Source organism: Vicugna pacos, chromosome 25, assembly GCF_048564905.1.
Source record: "Vicugna pacos chromosome 25, VicPac4, whole genome shotgun sequence".
In the NCBI taxonomy this organism is placed as follows: Eukaryota; Metazoa; Chordata; class Mammalia; order Artiodactyla; family Camelidae; genus Vicugna; species Vicugna pacos.
The window spans coordinates 23400961-23422599 of record NC_133011.1 but is presented as its reverse complement, the minus strand read 5'-3'; the positions used below and the strand labels follow the sequence as shown (position 1 = coordinate 23422599).

General features: G+C 40.5%; 1 protein-coding gene across 2 annotated transcripts in view; it reads right to left on the bottom strand.

Moving 5' to 3' along the window:
• The window catches only part of COLEC10 (collectin subfamily member 10), a 407385-nt gene that overhangs the window by 266813 nt on the left and 118933 nt on the right, over window positions 1-21639 (bottom strand). For both annotated transcript variants that reach the window (XM_072949642.1, XM_072949643.1), the window contains exon 3: window positions 3735-3873. The gene's annotated coding sequence lies outside the window, so the exon portion shown is untranslated. The remainder of the gene's footprint in view (window positions 1-3734; window positions 3874-21639) is intronic.

Below are 21639 nucleotides of genomic sequence, written 5' to 3'. Positions count from 1 at the left end.
AGACTTTAGCAAGTGACTTAAACTCCCTAAAAATCGGTTATATTTATGCGTAAAATTGGGATAATACCTGGCCCAGAAGAATGTTCTGTTGAGGATGAAATGAGGCAATGCTCCACACCCAGTTCTGTGGCTGCCACTTACAACCTTCCACAAAATTATAACAATGCTAATACTCTTGAACACTACAGATAGTGTTGTAATAGAAGAAAGCATAATTTCTGGGGCATAGTCAACTCTCAACAACCTATGATTATGAGAAAAGATTACTGTAGGAAGTAGGACCATTCATAAATAATCTAAAAATTGCATTTCTCCAAATTAAAGTTTTTATTGTTTTTCATTATAGAACTTAGATATGCTCACTGTAAAATTTTAAAAGAACATAAATATGTATAAGGTAGAATTATAATTTTATACTTCCCAACTCCAAGATTCAGGGCTTATTTTTCATATTTCTTTAGGTATATCTGTGTGTGTTTCATAAGCAAATTATTTTAAATAAAAATGGATCATATTATATATGCTGTTCTATACATTGACTCAGTTCTGTTCAATAACATATCTTCAACCTTTCATGCCATTATATATTACAAACAAACTCTCATTGTTTCAAAATGCTGTATGATAACATTACTATATGGACATACAAAAATGTAGTCACCAAGCTGTTTGAACATTCAGATTCGCTTGTAATTTGTAAAATTCACAATGCTACAATAAAGAAAAACTACACTTTGGAGAACGGATCTATTTTCTCCAATCTTCCAGAAATAAAATGAGGCCTTGTTGGCCGGAAGGAAAGAAAGAAAAGTAAAAGTTAAAAGCTTATTAATTTGTCTAGTAATTTGGTATATATGATGTCAAATAACGTATTTGCAAGCTGTTCTGTTGAATTTTACTGATAATTTTCCTGAGTGAGAATTAACTGAATTGGGTGGCAGTCTCAGAACCACGTGGGCACAGCCTTAGATAAAAGCTACACAATCCAATAAAATCGGTCTTCACTGAAAATGTGATGAATCTAATCAGAATGACCCAGCCCCAGGTTTCCGTAATTTTCCCCACACTTTGACATGGCACAGGTATCCCACTGCGAATCACCTCTAGAGCCAGATGGCAAAGCTTCCCAAACGATATGCCCAGAACCCACCCAGGCAGGCATCCTAGGATCTTAGTTTCATTTTGCAGATGAAATGAGGCAGGGTTTCTACTTAACATGCATTAAGGGAGAGAAGAGAAACATTTGTCTTCAGTGTTAAAATTTTGGGAGTGTGTTGAGGAGCTTAAACATTTTAGAGGCACTCGTCTGTGATAATGTGCTGGCAGGCATCCTGGGCAAGGAGACTCCCTTGCTTGGAAAGATGACCCTCTTTTCTCCAGTTGGACTACATGTACTCTGTGGTTTCAATCAAACCTCCGCTGAGATTTTTCAAAAGGGTATTTACTTGCTGTTCCTACAGTTCACAAAAAAGAGTACCTTCCAAGAATTGCCAAAAAAATTCTACATCAAAAAAACAAAGCTCAATGCATCGAATCAAAATATAAAGTTACAGTAATTAAAATCTTGTGGCAACTGTCAGGAATAGACAAGAAAATTAGAACAGAATATAAAAGCCTGGAAATTAACATAGATAAGAATTTACTTTCTATGTCTGTGAGTCTGTATCAAATAACAAATTTATATTGCATAGCACAGGGAATTATATTCAATATCTTGTAGTGACCTATAATGAAAAAGACTATGAAAAGGAATTTATGTATGTATATGTATGAGTGACACAGTATGCTGTACACCAGAAATTGACACAACATTGTAAAATGACTGTACTTCAATTGAAAAAAAAAAGAATTTATTATGTGATAAAGGTAACACTTCAAATTAGAGGTAAAATTATGTGCTACTTAAAATACAGTTGGAAAAATTAGATATCTATTTGGAAAAAAATGAGTTATATATTTCATTATATACACAAATGAAAGACTTAAATGCATAAAAGAAGCTTCAAAAAGTATTAGAAGGAAACAAATGCTAATAAGACTATTAATAAATTATGGCTTGAGTTATGAACATAAAGCACTAGAAAAATATATATGAAAGTCCTTTTAAGTAACACACAAAACTCAAAGGCCATATATACAAACATTAGTAGATTTTTCTAAATCTTTCAACTTGGATACTTTGAAAGACATCATAAAGATCTTCAAAAAATAAGGAGCAGTGGGGGAAAATATTCACCAAAAAATCAATATTCTTAATATTAATAACTCTGACAAGTCTAGGAATAACACATTGAAACCATGAGGAAAATGCACAAAGGACTTGAACAGATAGCTCAAAAAAAGAAGAAAGCAAATCACCAATAAATATTAAAAGATATTCAATCTTCTGAGGAACTAGAAATAATTAAAACAACACCAAGACGACATTTTTTCACTCATCAGAGGTATGAAAATTAAAAAACAGTATCTGATGATGGCAAAAGTGCAGGAAAATGGACACTCTCACGCACTCCATGTAAGACAGCGAACAGACAGATCCTTTGTGCAGTGTAATTCCATGATGCTCATCACATTCTAATGCACTTAGCCTCTGGTAGGCCTGCTCACTAGTGCTTAAAGATATTTGTACAAGGGTGTTATCGCATCATTGTTACCTGTGAAGCACATGCCACCTACATAAAACCCACTGAAACACACAAAATGATTGACAGGGTGACTAGAGGGCTCAAGAGGGCAAAAATACCCAGGAGAAACCCAGCTACAGCGAACACTCTACAGCTCAGCTCACTGCCACTGCTGGAGGAGATACAACGTGGAAAGGGAGGACATTTTTTCAAACTTCCCCTCAGTGCAATGAAAGACCCAGACCTTGTGCACAAAACACTAGAGCCTGGCTTCTGTTTTGTACCCTAACTTGTGCCTCCTTTCCATCTGAAATCAAGGCACTACTTAAGAAAACTTAAATGAGTGAGCGGTTCTGCATCAGTGCCTTCTAGTGCTGATGTCAAAAGTTAAAATGAATAATGATGCACTTCCACTAAAAATGCACTCTTCTAGGGAAGTACACAAAGTCACATGTTTACTAAAGCTAGAGGGAAAGCCATCATCAAGGAAACACTGTTCCCTTTGCCATGGTCAGAATTATGCCCTCACTAATAGATGACTAGAATATCATTTTTCTCTGCTTCTTGTTACAGGTTCCTGCAGTTCTAACTTCTACAGCCTTGTTTATCTACCTAATTATATAGCACAGCCTGCATTCGGAAGGCCAGTTCCGTTTCATTATAGTTTCCCACAGAAACAAAACAAAAATATTTGTTTAAACTCTTCCATTGAGCAAAAAATGACTGCTGTTTTCCTATTCAATTGATACCAACATTGCAGTTGAAGACTAAAATGATGAACGACGCCGGTGCGGCTGAGCAGAGAGCAAGAAATTTTAGGCTCAGGGAACATCACCACGCCCTTTCTTCAAAATGGGTTCATCAGGAGGATGAGAAACTCAGATTCTGAATCACTGGGAAGACACCATTTCCAGTCCTTCTAACCACACACCTGATCCCAACCACTACTTAGGCTGAGGTCTGTCTCATTTTGTTTCCCCTCCAAACCAAAGGACCACGTCTATCCCAGGATGGTACACACTTCACTTTCAAACAGCGCTCCCACTGATCTTTCCAGATCCCTGGCATGGTATGCTCTTAGAACTAGTTGCCAATGGGGAGTCCACTTACCTCTGTTATGAAGTACAGGAACATCATGATTAAGGCTTCGGACAAAAAGCCGGACTGCAGAAGGGAATCCCAGCTACGCCACGTAACTTCTAAGTCCTTGAGCTTATTATTTAACCTCCCGCAGCACCAGTTTCTTTATCTGTAAAATGGGAATAATAAAAGCACTTACAGGGTTGCTAAGATCTTTAAAGAGATTAGTATGGTGTCTGGCACATAAATGGTATTAAAAAAGTTAGCTCTAATTGCTAGATTCTCATTATCTACTGCACACTGCTGCCTTGGCCAGATTTAGCCAGCAAAGCAGGTCACATGAATTCCTACATGGCCAAGGGACTGTCTGCAGGTTTCCCCAGGCTGTAGGTAAGTCCGCAGTACTGAAGGCAATTCCGCCAACCGAGAGGTGAACTGGGAAAGTTCCACCCAGAGTCCCAAGCATGCCTGCATCTCCATTTTCTATCTCACTTTACGGAGATGCAGATAAAAAGGACATCAGCCCCAGGGCTCTTTGCCACACTGACTTTCTAAAACCAGGCCTTCTGCAGTCCTAGCTGTGCACACATGTGTCCATTGCTAGATTGTAAACTTGATGGAGGAACCAAGTTCCCTTCCTCTTTGTATTTCCTTTGCTGGTTGCCTTGTCCTGCGCGTGGAGGAGGGTTGAGGCTAAAGGAAGAATGAATGAATGGTAGTCATATTTGTAAACAAGACAACTGAACCAGCCCAAGGCAAAAGGGAATTTGCCTCATTATTTCCTAACTCCCTTTTTATTCCCAACTGTAAAGATACTTCTCCCTTGGTTGTCAACGCCTCCCAGCATGTCTTTGCTTGTCTCCATCCAGGCTTTGGCCTTCTTCCCTCCAACTCTCTGTATTATAACTAACTCCTCTCTCCCTCTGTCCGCCCAGGTGGCAATCATGTGTGAATGCACTCATTAATCAGGTAAGCAGCCCCTAAGATTAGGTACAAACAAATCAATGTCATAGAAAATCAAAAACCTTAATTCAAGGAAAACTCATCTACAAAGAACTTAATGTGGGTCACTATGATGAGGGCAATGTCTAGTTCTGTCTCAGACAGGTGAGAGAAAGACAGCTCTATTTGATCATCCTCTCTCCTTGGAATCCTAATGGTTTCTTTAGGTGGCTCTGGGAAATGCTGCTGTACATGTAGGATCTGAGTAAGCTTGGCCAGCCTGCTGCTGCCATACTAATTCTATCTTCTCTCTTTGGTTTTTCCCGAGCTACACTTGAAAGAATCAAAGTTCATGCAGAAAGTATTGTGGGACTAGCTGCTGCACTGTTTACAGAATATTTCAGAGGAACCAGAGATAGCAGAAGGGGCCTCTGGTTTAAAGGTCAGTTAGCAGTATTGTTCTGAATACAATCAAATGTTTGATTTCTTTCAATGACCACATGTAACTCCTATTCACAGTCAATGGGTAAACATGACCAAAGGCTGGTACTTTCCCTCACAGTTGAAACCTCCAGCTAAATGAATCATAGCAGTTCTACGAGAAAGTGAGGGAAAAACCCACCAAGAAACTTTCAAGTCTAAGTGAGGAAGTAACTGGGGAAAAAAGGCGTGCCTAGCAAACCCGTTGCTTTTCCGACCTCATCTCCTCTGTGCTCCAAATCACCTAAGAGTTTCATGGATTGGAGAATGTATTCCATTGCATTGATGGGCTTTATTCGATTAGGGTGGAAGCTGCCTGAGGACAAAATCTCACGTGGCATAGTAGGAGCAGTGGATTTGGTGAGTCAGGGTGTCGGGGTTTGAGTACAATGCCTGCCACATGTACCTCTATAAATGCAGACTAGTTATTCCATCTCTTTGGGCTCCATTTTTATTATTGTTAAGACAGTATTATTGTCTGCCTCATAAAATTATTGTCGGTCCTGCTTCCATTAACTCATCCATCTAAAACCTAATGCCCAGGCCCAGGCATAATTACTGATGATCAATAATTATCCATTGCTACTGCTGAACACTGCGGTCTTCCAAGTACAGAGCCCAATACACAGAAAATTGTCGAGACAGACACGATTTAATAAATGAATCCCAAGTGTTGCTCCATAGAGCTGCTGCTTTGGTGAACAAATTAAATAGTCTAGAACAACCATATCATCACATCATCACACCTCTGCTTCCTTTATCAAACAATTCTATTCTTTATTCATTTAGTAGGATTAAATGAAATGTTGTAGCAGCTCTACAGGGATAACAGGAACTTAAAATATGTCAAAGGAGCTCTTTCCTTATTCAACAAACACCTTGGAAACAGAGTTTTCCAGACACTATGAGAACACTAAAAAAATGACAAAAAGATGGAGTTCTTCTATCATTTTTATTGATAATAACAGCTTATATTCATTACCCACCACACAGTCAGCATGGTGTTAGGCTCTTTACTTACATTAGCTCATTTTATGCTCACAAAAAACAGCAAGGTGATTATCGTGTTCATTTCAGAGAGAAGGAAAGTAAGAGTCAGGCTCAAACACTTGCCCGGCATTCTTCAGCTGGAGTTTTCCAGAGCTGAAACCACCTCTGCATTTCCAAAAGCCTATTCTTTTTTGACTCTCTGACTATCCCTCTTTCAACATCTTAGGACAATGTCGGGCAGAATGAGGTAAGTACCCTGCTGGAGGTATGGGTAAGCTTTGTGGAACTGCTGAACTCTGGGACTCCGGGAAGGGGAACAGTGCATTCAGGTGGTGGAGAATGAGGGCTGACTTTGCTCAGGGATTTAAAATGAACCATCTAAAATCAGGAGGGGCAAGAGGAGGAAGAGGAAGGGGACTCCAGGAGGTGAGAGCACTTCAGCAAATCCCCAGCAGCGCCACCTTGCAGGAGAGAGTAGCTGTGTGCCCGGACTTAGAAAACAGGCAGCAAGCAGGCACGAATTATGTCTAGGTAGGGGCAGAACTGTGTTGGAAAAGACTGTTCTTCAAAGCACGGACACAATCTTGCCACGTGCTCACAAACTTGTTGGATACCAGAAGCAAGGATGAACCTGAACCCTAGCTTAGTTGTGGAGAATCATCACAATTCCTATCTGAAGCAGGTCTGACTTAATGATGTTTGTACATCTCACACACACACACACACACACACACAAAACTATGAGTGCCCCATGTCTAAACAACCATACCTTGGGCATTCACTCTCTCTACTCATCTTCTGCCAAAAGGCATATTACCCAGAGATTATTTTCAATGCCACAAATAATTGGTGAGCAAATATATAAGGTGAAATCATCTGTTGCAAGACCTAAATGAGAGAGAGAGAGAGAGAAAGCACTTGCTTTATCGGTGGCCCCAAAGCAGGTGTTTTAAGAGGAATACAGGGTTTAGAAAATGACAGGCTTGGGCATCAATAAACGGCATACAGCGGAGGAAGTTCAGAGAACTGCGAACCCTCCAGATGGTCTGCTTCTCCCAGTTTTACAGATGGAGGGTTTTGGAAGTCCTGGGGCTGCGCCGGAACCCAGCCCCGCTGCTGCCCTGGACTGTCCTACCCCTTCATCCTTTAGTTGTTCTGAAGGCAGCGGCTGCCGCCTCTAGGAGACATCCCGCTTGCCTCTAAAAGGAAGGCTTTTTTTGGCTACAGCAAAAGGAAAGTGGGAAGATAAAACAAACTTTAATTCATCTGTTCTTACTCATAGGCTTCCCATCAAGGATGGGTTTTATCCTTATTTAGAATCAATACTAAGTAAAGAAAGTATAAATATACCGATTGAAAAACTCTCTCTGTGGATGCCTTGGCAGCCACAGTTAAATTGCTTGAGGTTTACAGACACCGTGCATTTTCCCCAGCGCTTATTCAGAAACCCTCATGTGTTAAACTCAATCATTTCCTGGGACCTTTGATATGATAGAATCTAAGATCTGTTCACAGGTTTTAGGGTTTTTGTTTGGGAGGGGAGTTTGTAGTTCTGGGACAGTTCGGTAAATCCCTAAGAGACCGATGGAGTTCTCGAACCCTAATTGCTTGTGCTGAATAATTTTTCCCCAAGAGATAAGAGCAACTACATTTAAGTTGAGTATTACCAGGTCTGAGAAGAATCAGAGCTGAGGATTTTGAGAAAGGGGAAGAAAAATGCATGCTGGGAATGCACCTAAAGGGTTTACAGCTGGATTTGTTCCCAAGCTTAGGAAACCTGAAATCCTTTGGCCGGGGCAGTCTCTGGGTCAATGAGCCTCCAGTAGGCTCACTTTTTTGAGGACAGTTGGGGTGGATTCACCTTCCCAGTAGGTGAAACCAAAACAGCCTTGAGTGATGAGCCCAGATCTCGGGCTGCTCTCTGCTCACTTTTCCACCACATTGTGCTGCCAAGATTTTCTTCTTCAAACTTAAAAGAAAGAAGAACATGCAATGACAGGCAGATGACTTGGAAAACATTGTCTCCATACTTTCTAAAGACTAGTTACAGAAGATGTCGCTTATGAAAATGTATTTAAGGTGCAAAACATGTGGGAAACCAGAAACTTCATCTGTCTCGGAGCTTTGAAATTATAATTTTAAAAAAAGCCCAGAAAGATCCTACTGTAGAGAAATCTGTACACATTTTCTTAAAGTAGCATGTCCTAACTTATTTGGCCAATGAAGACATAGTCTACACAAACCATCGGTTATCCCTGCATTGGATTTGTAGAGATATAGAAGTGATCACTCACACAGACCTATGGAAAGATCATCTTACCTACACGGTGAAGTGACCATGTCTTCCATTTCAGCGTGTGTCCATCAGTAGCCCTTTTTCCTAATTACCTTCATTCAGCTCAGTTTGTTTTTCAGTGTATTTTTTGACTGCCTGATCTCAGCTGTTTCCTCAGTCCAGCCTTTGACATCACACTTCTACATCCTCCCAACTACCTGGCATAATACTTACAGCTCACTGATACTCAAATACTTGTGATAATCCTGAAACTGACTTTTACAAATTTCCTTAGTTATTTTAGTCATTCAAATGTGAATTCTCAAGTTAATCCCTGACATTTGGCCCAACAGACTTCTACATTCTATAGCCCATTGGTTCTGTGGGGTGATATCCAGCAGTGCACACCCAACCTTTCATGTGTGGGCAAGAAGAGTGTAGCTAATCTAATCTTTACTTAAATATAAACCCAGAGTAAAAAGAAGCCACAAGAATCCTCCCCCAAAGCCAGTACACACAAATCAGGGTCAGCAGTTAAAGGCACATGGTCATCTGCCCAGTGACCTATCTTTACCCTGAGGAGCTGGTAAAGTTCCAGATAAGCCCTGGTGGGGAGGACGGATGGTGAGGAGGAATGAGTCCAGACCAGAGTGGCCAGAGGGTCCATGAGGCCTGGAGTGGTTCCATGTAGTTCTGCCCAACTCCAGGCCAACATTGGTTACATCCCCAAATGATAAGGTCACAGCCAGTAACAAGTAGCAGATACAAATGGGCACAGGGAACCACAGTTAGCCATCTGCACATATTGATCAGAAGGAACAAAAACAAATTATTTCAGATGAGACATGTTGGTGGGGACAAATGTATGGGAGGAGAAGAAACTGTAACCCTTGTGCACTGTTGTAGGAATGCAAAATGGTGCAGCCATTATGGAAAACAGTATGAGGGTTCTTCAAAAAATTAAAAATAGGATCTACCATATGATCCAGCAACCTCACTTCTGGGTGTTTATTCCAAAGAACTGAAATCAAGATTTGAAAGAGATAATAACACAATATTCACAGCACTGTTCACAATAGCTAATATACAGAAGCAACCTAAATGTCCACTGACAGATGACTGGCTAAGGAACAAGTAGTATTTACACACAGTGGAATATTATTCAGCCTTTAAAAATGAAATTCTTCAATATGTGTTCCATGGATGAACCTTGAGGACATTAGGGTAAATGACGTAAGCCAGTTACAGAAAGATAAATACTGCATCATTCCATTTATATGAGGTATCTAAAATAGTCAAATTCATAGACTCAAAGAGCAGAATAGCGGTTACCAGCGGCCAGCGGAAGAGAGAAATGGGGAATTACTAATCACTGGGCACAAAGCTTCGGTTAAGCAAGAGGATTAAGTTCTAGAAACCTGCTGTACAACATTGTCCTTACAGTCAACAATAGTGTATTCCACACTTAAACATTTGTTGAGAGGGTAGATCTCAAGTTATGTGTTCTTACCACAATAAGATTTTAAAAAATAAAAGATGAAATAAAGGTCCTTGAGATGCTGTAGGCACTTAAGAACACTGCATTATTATTCTGACTTAGTGGGCTCTGAATAAGAGGGTTTAGCTTAATAAGAGGATGTAGACTGGAGTCTGACATACTGTGCTCAAAATCCTCCTGATTCCTCAACTTTATCATCTATAAGGTTAAAATTAAGTGGAGTTGTACAGGGCATATAGCATGGAGGCAGCTCCTAGCATATGGTAAGTATATATTGAACATTTAAAAAAATTGGATAGTGTGAAGATCTTACCATTTTGTCACTATTAGCTGGTCTTTAAAGAAAGACCTCCAGATTACCTCAACGCACCTCTCTTGACTTACTCTCCTTTTCCCTTTTCTTTCCTTCTTCTCTCTTATTTCTCCTCTCTCTGGTCTCTTATATACCTGGTCAACCACAGTCTTCAGTCTTTCAAATGCCAACTCCCCTCCTGAGAGAGAGAGAGAGAGAACACAATATTCCTGCTGGGGAAAGGAATGGGCAGACAGAAGTGGGCTGAGTGAAGGAGGGGGACCAGCTCTGGTTACAGTGGCCGCCACACATCTCAGGATCTGAGGAAAAATGGAGTAAAACCAGTTTGCATCTGCCATGAAGCTGCCACAATCTAGCCTTCCTGCTCTCCTCCTGAACTCAGGGATAGGACACCAAGAGCACTCAGTTCTTGGCTCAACTGCCTCTAACTGTGATAAGGATGCATACCGACCCATAATCCTTAAGTATCCATCAGGCTACTGTCCAAGACATACTGGCTCCATTTTTTAAACCGGAAATTATTTACTTAACAAATATTTCCCTGAAATCAAATGTCAGCCAGCTACTAATTTGAAAAACAAGCCAGTTCAATTGTTTAGCAGAAGCTTTCAATGGCTCCAAGCAGCACATGTACATGCAAACATCTCTCTAATAGACAGAAACAATTTTAAGCAATCTTTTTAAAGTATGAAAAATATACAGAGAAAATACACACATTACAAGTATACAGCTTGGTACATTTTCACAAAGGGAGCCCACTCATACAACCATCACCCTGACCAAGAAATGGAATGTTTCAAACATCCCAGAGTATCCCTTCTTTCAGTCACTAGTTCTCCAACAGTCGCACTAGGCAGAGTTCTAACACCATAGACTAATTTCCCTGTTCTTGAACCTTCCTTGAATAGAATTAATCAGTCTTTGGTCTCTTGTGTCTGGCTTCTTCTGCTCAACATATGGTTATAGGATTCACCCATCCTATTGCATGTGGTCACAGTCCATTCGTCTCATTGATGTAGACTAGTTCTCACCAGCAGATTTCAACTAGCTTTATGTTCCAAACCTAGCACACTTCTGATTGCTTATAAGCAGGAGTTATGTATGGGCTAGAAGCAAGATCAACACCTTGCTTAACTCTTAAACAGCTCTATTCATTCTTTCTCATAAAGACTTCTACTTGGCAATAACCTGAGACTGCCATAAAAATTAGCTTTCCAATTATGAATTTCTGGCCTCTCTTTTCCAGGCTGTGCCCCACCAGTCATTCTCCACTTCCCTCCACAACCTCTCCTGTTTCACTCATCCTTCCCAAAGGTATGAATGTCAGGGAGTCTGAGATGCAATATTTTCCTTCCCTACCAATGTGAAAAACAACTACACTGGCAGAGGATGTTGGCAGTTGCTTTCTAAACTGGGTCTTCACACTCAATTCGCTATTTCATTTGAAGTGCCATGGATGTCCACACAAGTATATATAAGAAAAAAAGTTGTTCCCACATAAAATAATTTGTAGGGTTTGTCTAGGCCAATGCTTTTTTCCTATCACCCGCAGTAGAAGGAGATAAATGAAATTTGACTACAATGAACTAAAGTGAGGGTGAATATTAAATCCAAAGAATGGATGCCGAGAGACCACATATGTGGTTGACTCAGCCATGGAAAAAGCCCTGGAGTATGGAAGAAAGATGGACATGCTAAAAATGGAAGAAAGGAAACATACCAGGCAATACAGTTGCTCCACAATGTCATTCCTGCCCATCCCGGAGGGGCATAAATAGAAATATTCTGGAATTTAGCACCACTGATATTTAAGCCCAATTTCCAGCAAGGTCAAGACTAATAGTGAGTTATTTGTTTTACTAACTTAGGTTGCAAGCGCCTTTGGGTGGATCCGGTACCTTCTTCTCTATCTCGCTCGGCGCCAAGAACACTGTTAGCCATCAACAAAACCATAATAGACCTCGAGTCTTCCCCAAAGGCCAATGAAAACACACACACTGAGCTAATGGGGACATTTACAAGCGGAGGATTCCAGTCTCCTTTCTGAAAATGCCACCAAGGCAGCCTAGCTAATTAGGTCTCAGTAAACGACACTGACCAACCCAAATGGCCCACCTGCCTGCAGCTCTGTGTGTGCACCAGATCTGTTTTCTATTTGCTTCATTTTTGTTTTCATTCTAGCTATAAATGAAAAGAACTATTTTTGAAATATCAAAAGGCTCTTTCTGAGATCTGACCCATGAGTTCACAGCAATTTCAGGAAAATGGGAACGCAGTTCAACACTGCAAAGAATAAACATATTTACCTGGGGTTGTTTGGTTAGCCCTCTCCTGCCCCTATTCTCTTCCCTTTGGAGAAATCTAGAAAAATGATTTTGTCCGAGGCCAACGTGACATGCAATGACAATTCTAGAAATGAAATTTAAATGTTTCTTTCAACGCTGTCTGTTATCCAGCCTAGGAACAGCCATAATTTCCCCAGTATTTCCACTGTAAGTGTCCTTGTGATGGTCCGACTCAGCTTGTCTGTGTTTCTGAAAATAACGCAAATTGATGGAGATGGGGATTGTGGACAACAGATAGCAGAGTAACACAGACTAGGAGATCACTCTATGAACAAGAATGGCTTTGACTTCAAGCAAGGTTCTTGAACCCAGAGTAAGACCACACAGGATGAATGTCAAACACTGGAAAACTCAATGGGTATTGATGGAGCTTCTATTGTAAGTATTCAGAACACAAAAGCTTTTGTGTCCCTCATATTATCTTCCTCCAAAATAATAGTAGAAAATGATACAACTGAAGTCATAGCCTTTATCCACCAAAAAATTAAAAAAAAAATTTGGAGGAACCAAAACATACCAGCAAAGGACCCAAAACATACTAGAAAACTGTAATGCAATATGGTAGAGCAGAGACAGAATGGTCCCTGGAGGCAGATACACCTGACTAACAATTCCAGTTTCGTTACTAGCTCTCCAGTTTTCTAACTCTCTCTCAGCTTAATTTCCTCATCTATAGATTCTGGAACTAAAATATTTATTCAGAGCTCTTTCAATTGCAAATATCAAAACAACCCAAACTTGTGTAAGCAAAAACATACTGAAATAAGAGAAATTTATTGACTACATAACTAAAAAACCTAGGAGTCTCTAGATTCTGGCGCACTTGGATTCGGGTACTCAACACTGTCAGGAAATGATCTCTCCCATATGCCTTCTTTCTTCTGAAATGGCCTAATTTTCAAATACGCTTTCCTATCATGATGGCCCCTAGAACTCAAGGGTAATCACCTCATAGCCCAAGTCTAATGTGATGAAGACTTCTCTTGGCCAACAGGTCTAACAAGAGTTTAGGAATTGAACCTCATTTATTTTGATCAGTTATATGTTCACCTCTGGAGGCATCACTGGAAGGAATCCTAAGGTACATCAGAGTGCTACTACTTGGATGAAGGTAAATGTCTTCCAGAAAGGCCAAAACAACCAATGTTCTATGCAATGCATCTCAGAGTTGTTGTAAAAGCAAACAAATAACATTCATTCCAGTGCCGATAATTTCCATTAAGTCAACAATAAATTAAGGTCATTCTCATAGGTGGACAAATCTTTGACATCCAGGAAATATTTGCTTGTATTGACCCCACTAAGAGAGTAGAACACACTTAGTAGTGAAATCACCATCATCTGCATGATATTCTGCCCAAATTAGGTAAGACTGCAAGGTGAGATTTTAGCTAGATTGAAAGGGGCAGAGGATCTAGCCAAGCAAAGAAGGGCAGAGAGGTCATTCTAAGGGGAGGTAACAAAACAGGCTAATGACTATATATTTTTCATGTAAGAAAGAATTTTATGGGTAAGATGAGCATGCTAACCAATAGAAAATGGCATATCATGAAGAAAACTTGTAAATATTTTAGTAGGAAGAGTTTGCATACCTTCAGCAAAAATAAAATTTACATAATTAAGTTGTTTAAAATGTCAGAAGAAAAGAGTTTTTTGAATGTACTCATTCAACATAGTTCTTTGGAAAGATACTTCTCCTTAAGCTGGTCTGCATTCAACGAGGCAGCCTGTGTGTAAACATAAGTTTGACAAATGAAATTCAGACCTCTTCATTATAGGACACAATTAGCTCACTCCTGTACAGACGAGGATTTATTGGTTTAAGCATGTTAATAAAAGCCTGGCTGCAACAGAGAAACAAAAAGTACTTTAGAATGAGAAAACTGCATTAATATACATGATGTGGGTTCTAACTGGGGCCAAAATGAAAACTATTTCCTGGATTTCAGATAAAGGTCTGTCCAACAACAACCTTATTTTGGGCGTTTTGAAGGTAGATTTCAAATAAATGATGAAAAGCAAGACAGAAACATTTAACCAAAAGTGAAGTGTTTTTTTCCTTTTTAAACACATTGAGAGTGCCAGCCATAAATAATTTTTGCAAGTAATACTAAGCCAGACTTACCATATTTCCGGTAATGTACCTACATCAGGCACCAAGAATGTTTATTTCTGGCTGTGATGAATTCAGATGAGTTATCCCATTCTCAAAAAGATGTCTACAGAAGGCTTTCCTGACTGCCAAAAGCACTGTTCTCTCAAAATAGAAATCCCTTCTGAGTTCGACTTAACAAGTCTGTTATGATAATCTCAGGGAATTTACCAGTCTGGGATGATTTATTTCATGGAAATGGAGTGTTTCCAAGGTTTAAAGAAATTCACTCCGTATTTCGGGAAAAGAGCATGTGATGTATTTTGCATCTTGTTTTAATAGAAGCAATAGGTCTTTCTACAGGGTGCTGTGAGCTATGGATTAAAATCTGTTGTGTGTTCAGAATCAAGGAGGAAAAACAAGGCACTGAAAAAAGTGAATATAATAAATTAAAGTCTTGAGACAATAAGGACATTTTAAGGTCATGATGGCAAAGCATTAGTTTCCAAAATTTTAAAAATTCAATTATTCTTTATTAGTATAAAATTGTTTCTAAATACGAATACATTGAGAAGGGTCTATGCCAAGTATTCAGTGGATGGTATGCTGCCTGCCAAGCATCTCTGTTGCTCTGGGTCCTATAACTTTGTGTTTGTGGTCTAAAGAGATCCTCCCTCAACTCTTCCTCCCACCAAGAGCTTTGAAGCCAAAACAGAGTTAATGATATGGCTAAACGAAGAGTTTTGATTACAATAAGAGTGTGCACAGCTTTCTAGATGTCTGATTGGCTGCAGAAGATCAAGACAGCCTTGGCGTCTTGCTCATAGGAGAATCAGCTAACCCCATCTCCAGAAAACAGGAAGACTTCTGTGAATAGGGGAAAGATAAGGCATGACTTGAAGGAGGAGGGGAAGGTGCTATTCAGGTAAATAAGTTCATGAGGGGGACTGGCATGTGCAAGTGACCAACAGCCAGTGGGAGCAGGGCTCTCTGGAGGAACTGGTATGTGTTCTGTAGAGTGAAAGAACAGTGTATAACGGGGAAGTCAGGCGAGAGAGGGAATTACAAATGTAAGCAGAGACAAGACCATGCTAAATCTTGTAGGCCATGATCAAGACCTGTACTTTAAGAGCAATGTGGAGCCACTTAAATCATTGGAAAATTCTGTCATCCCCTACATACAAAATATATACAGAATCTGACCACACTTTTTAAACATTATCCCCATTATGGTCAAAGTCACTCCTGCTCAGAGTATTGCAATTGCCCCCTAACTGGCCTTCCTACCTCCCTCTGCTCCCTTCAGGCTCTTCTCCTCCAGGTTCTCCCTACACCTTGATCCTGCTCTTCTTTTCTCCACAGGCACATGTGATCAGATGTATTCTATATTGACTTAGAGGCTCCCTGTCTGTCTCTGCCACCAGAAGGGCAGGAATAGACCAGTTTTGTTTATTGCTATATTACTTGCTTTTAGAAAAATGCCTGGCACAAAGTAGATGCTCAACAAATTTTGGTCATTGAGGACTATCTTGTGCTTCCTGTATCTGAACTCCTCCAGTGTCCTACGATTATACTATGATGAAAAGTCAGAATCCTTACTCTGACTCCCAGGGCCCTGCAGGACCTGGTCTTCCAGCCTCCCCTCTGCTTTCATCTTCTACCACTTTCCCACTTGCTCCCTTTGCTAGAAACACACTGGCCTTTCCCTTCCCTAACTATAGCAAGCATGTGTCACCCCCAGGCCCTTTGCACTTCCTAGTCTCTCTGTCTGAAACACTCCTCCTCCACATAGCTGTATAATTTGATCCTACACTTCCTTCAGATCTGCTCAAATGTCACCTGCCCAGAGACGCCTTTTCTCCATCACCCCCATACAATACCAGCCTCTTCCTACCACCTTGGTCACTCTCTTCCCCTTTCCTTGGCTTTATTTGTTTTCTTAGTAGTGAAAAAGTACTTATCTTAGTAACTATTTATGTGTGTTGCCTGTCTAGCCCTACAAGAAGATCAATTCTATGAAGACAGTGTATTTATCTGGGTCATGACTGCTCCTTGGCACATAGAGCTATGCTTGATCTGTGCTAAGTACCTACATTAGAGGAGCCAACTGGGAATCAGAAATCACATCATTATTTGATTAGAAGAAATTTAATATAAAGAAGTGTTACTGACTTCCGGGCAAGATGGCGGAGTAGAAGGATGCTTGTAAGTCACCCTCTACCACAAATACACCAAGACCCACATCTACAGACCCACTCAGCCAACCAGAGTACCTGCGGAACTCCAACACATCATTGCCCTCTTCAAAAGATAAAGACGCCAAAAATCTGGTAGGAGGAAAGGAAAAAAGAAAGAACAAAAGGCAAATCAGCGCGGGACAGGTCCTGCGGGGAGAGAGCGGCAAAGGAGGACTGGCGCTCGCTCGCTGGGTCTCCCCTCTCCAACTGAGAGGCCAGCGGGACGGAGGGGGAGCCTCCAAGGCTCGGATCTGTACAGAGCAGCCCTTGTCTGACGGAACTAAGTTAAACGGGCACAGAGCGTCCCCCCGACACCCAGCCTGAGACACGGGCTGGCAGCAGCGGGCAGGGCCAGGCTGCATAATCTGGGCGGAGGACGGGGGCGGCTGCACGGAGGCAGCTCCGGGGGACTGCAAGGGGCTGGGCGCTGTGGGTTTACAGGACAGAACAACCTGGGCCCTCCATAAAACAGCAAGGTTGATGTGCTCTCGGGGGAAGGGTGCACACCCCCATCTCTGAAAACCCGCGGAAACTTTTCAGGGGAAGAGGGGCGGGGCCCAGGCAGAGCCGCCATATTCTCCGGGGCTGAGCACCCAGGCGGGGGCAGAGGCAAAACCCGCGTCCGCACCGAAGGGCTTAGCAGCCTCAAGGGCCAGACTGAGACGGGCCTACAGCCCGGGGCAGATAGGATCCTTCCATTCTGGTCCCCCAGAGAACTTGCTCCACAAAGACAAACAAGCAGCTGGGTCTTGGCTCGGAGCAGGGAGGAGGCTGCCCCTAGGTCTTCCCCGAGCCCACCCACGGAGCGCGACCAAGGCGGAGCGCCGGCACAGAGCGCGCAGCCGCACAGAGCAGCGGAGCTACCGGCGGCGCAGGCAGGGGGAGAGTGGCCCCCCGCCTGTCAGGCAGGAACACAACCCCTGACCGAGGTGCTGGGAGAGGGCACGACCCGCCCTCCTGCCTGGCCAGTCTGCAACATCTGACTGCGGCATCCGGAGGGGCAGTGACCCGCCCGCCCGCAGCAGAGGAGAGCTGCATCTGACCCCGTGTTAGGAGGAGGCGCGATCTGCTTGCTGACAGGTGCTGGGAGCAGCACAGAAGAGGGCGCCAACGGAGGGCCTATGAAAACAAGCTGAGCTTCCAAAACAGGACGAAGACAGAAGGACTTCACATTAAAAGCACACAGACTCCAGGAGAACACCGACAACCCCCTTTTTTGTTTGTTTGTTTTTGGTTTTTGTTTTTGTTTTTTCTTTTAATCTGTTTTTACCTGTTCTATTTTCAATTACTCTCTTAATTTTTACTTAATTCATTTCTATTTCTCTTGGGTTTTGATGTCCTGTTATTGATTAGACACAAGCTTCAAACACATATATTCATCTCCCCACCCCCCCCTTTTTTTTAAAGGTTTTAAAAGGACGTCTCCACCTGATTAATACTCTGCTTCAACCCGCTCTTCTATTATTCATTATACACTGTTTTCAAACCCTCTTTCTCCCTTCTTTTAAAAATCTTTCTCTCTCTAATTTTTTTCTTTTTTTTTCCTAAGTTCTATTCCTAAATAGGCATTAGATAGATAAAATCCTTAAGATCCAAAATAGACAACTGATACTCCATAAACCACAGTGCCAGAGAGGTATGAGCAAGATGAAGAAGCAGAGAAACCTTTCCCAATTAAAAGAACAAGAGGAATCCCCTGAAAGAAAGCTCAATGGAATAGACATCGATAGCCTACTAGATCAAGATTTCAAAAAAGGAGTGATCAAATTGCTGAAGGAATTAAAAGAGATAGTGCTTAGAGAAATAAAATATGTCAAAAATGAAATTGAAGCTATAAAGAAGAGCCAAGCAAAATGGGAAAACTCATTGACAGAGATGAGGAATGATCTAACAGCTGTGCAAAGCCGACTAGTTAATGCAGACGAACGAATTAGTGATCTAGAAGACAGGGCAACAGAAAGCACCCATTCAGAAGAACTACAAGATAAGCAAATAAAAAATAATGATAATAGCATAAGGGACCTATGGGATAATATAAAGCGTCCCAATCTTCGCATAATAGGGGTCCCAGAAGGGGAAGAAGGATCACAGGGGATTGAAAAGGTTTTTGAAGAAATCATGACTGAAAACTTCCCAAACTTAAAGAAGGAATCAGATATACAAGTACAGGAAGCTCAGAGGGTCCCAAACAGGAAGAACCCAAATAGACCCACACCAAGACATATCATAATCAAGATGGCCAGAGTGAAGGATAAAGAAATGATTCTAAAGGCAGCAAGAGAAAAGCAAAGAGTGAATTACAAGGGAACCCCCATAAGGCTATCAGCTGATTTCTCTACACAAACACTACAGGCCAGAAGGGAGTGTCAAGATATATTCAAATCCCTGAATGAAAAAAAGATGCAGCCTAGGATACTTTATCCAGCAAGGCTATCCTTTAGGATAGAAGGAGAAATAAAGAGTTTCACAGACAAAAAAAAGCTGCAGGAGTTTAGCAACACTAAACCCATGCTAAAAGAAATATTGAAAGGGCTATTCTAAATAGAAAAGCAGCAGGATGCTACAGAAATGAGAAACGTACAACTGGAAAGGTGATAACTCATGAATTACAAATAAAGAAAACATGAAATTATAAAAGAAGACATACAAATCACTGAAAGTGGGAGAGGGAGGCAGGGAAATATAGAATTTTTTTTTCTTTCTTTTTAAAATTTTTTTTAACAGTAGGATGGGTTTGAGATCATGTTATTATCAGTTTAATAAAAACGGGTATAGGTTAATAGATTTACAAAAAAGGGTAACCACAAGTCAAAAATTTACAAGGGAGTCACAAAAATTAAATAAAATCCATGATAATACAAAGGAAAATTACCAAACCACAAAAGGAAGAAGAAAGGAACAAAGAGGATATACCAATTCAACTGCAAAGATAAGTTCAAAATGGCAATAAACACACATCTATCATTAATTACTGTAAATGTTAATGGACTAAATGCTCCAGTGAAAAGACATAGAGTGGCAGAGTGGATAATAAAGCAAGAACCTTCAATATGCTGCATACAAGAGACCCACTTTAGGGAGAAGGATACATATAGACTGAGAGTGAAAGGATGGAAAAGGATATTCCATGCAAATGGAAAAGCCAAAAAAGCAGGTGTTGCAGTACTGATTTCAGACAAAATAGACTTTAAAACAAAGGCCATAAAGAAAGATAAAGAAGGACATTTTATAATGATTAAAGGAGTGATACAAGATGAAGATATTACACTTGTTAATATATATGCACCCAATATAGGAGCACCTAAGTACATACAAGAATTACTAACAGAGATAAAGGGGGATATTGATGGGAATACAATCATAGTTGGAGATTTTAACACTGCATTAACATCACTAGACAGATCTTCCAGACAGAAAATAAACAAGGCAACAGAGAAGTTAAATACTACAATAGAAAAACTAGATTTGGTGGATATTTTCAGAGCTTTACACCCCCCAAAAATAGAATATACATTCTTTTCAAGTGCACATGGAACATTTTCCAGGATCGATCATGTACTTGGACACAAAAGAAACCTCAACAAATTTAAGAAGATAGAAATTATCTCAAGCATCTTTATTGACCACAATGCCATGAAACTGGAAATCAACAACAGAGAAACAAAGGAGAAAAAAAGAAAAGCATGGAGATTAAACAATATGTTATTGAAAAAACAATGGATCAATGAGGAAATCAAAGCTGAAATTAAAAAATACCTTGAGACAAATGATAATGAAAGCACAACCACTCAAAACCTATGGGACACAGCAAAGGCAGTGCTAAGAGGGAAGTTTATAGCGATACAGGCCTTCCTCAAAAAAGAAGAACAATCTCAAATAAACAAGTTAACCCACCACCTGAATCAATTAGAAAAAGAAGAACAAAAAGCCCCAAAAAGCAGCAGAAGGAAGGAAATAATAAAGATCAGAGAGGAATTAAATATAATAGAGATTAACAAGACCATAGAAAAAATCAACCAAACCAAAAGCTGGTTTTTTGAAAAAGTAAATAAAATCGACAAACCTCTGGCCAAACTCACAAAGAAGAAAAAAGAGACAGCACAAATTAGCAAAATAAGAAAGGAAAATGGAGAAATTACAACAAACAAAATAGAAATACAGAATATCATACGAGAATATTATGAAAAACTATATGGAACCAAACTGGACAACCTAGAGGAGATGGACAAGTTTCTGGAAACATACTGTCCACCAAAACTGAATCAAGAAGAAACTGAACACTTGAACAATCCGATCACTAGAAAGGAAATAGAAATAGCAATTAAAAACCTCCCTACAAATAAAAGTCCAGGACCGGATGGCTTCACCGGGGAATTCTACCAAACATACAAAGAAGAACTCATACCAGTCCTTCTCAAACTCTTCCAGGTGATTGAAAAAGAGGGAATACTCCCAAACTCATTCTATGAAGCCACCATCACCCTGATATCAAAACCAGGCAAAGATACTACAAAAAAAGAGAATTATAGGCCAATATCACTGATGAACATAGACACCAAAATCCTCACCAAAATTTTAGCAAATAGAATCCAACAACACATAAAAAAGATTATTCATCATGACCAAGTGGGGTTCATCCCAGGGACACAAGGCTGGTTCAACATATGCAAATCAATCAATGTAATACATCACATCAACAAGAGAAAGGACAAAAACCACATGATCATCTCAATCGATGCAGAAAAAGCATTTGATAAAATTCA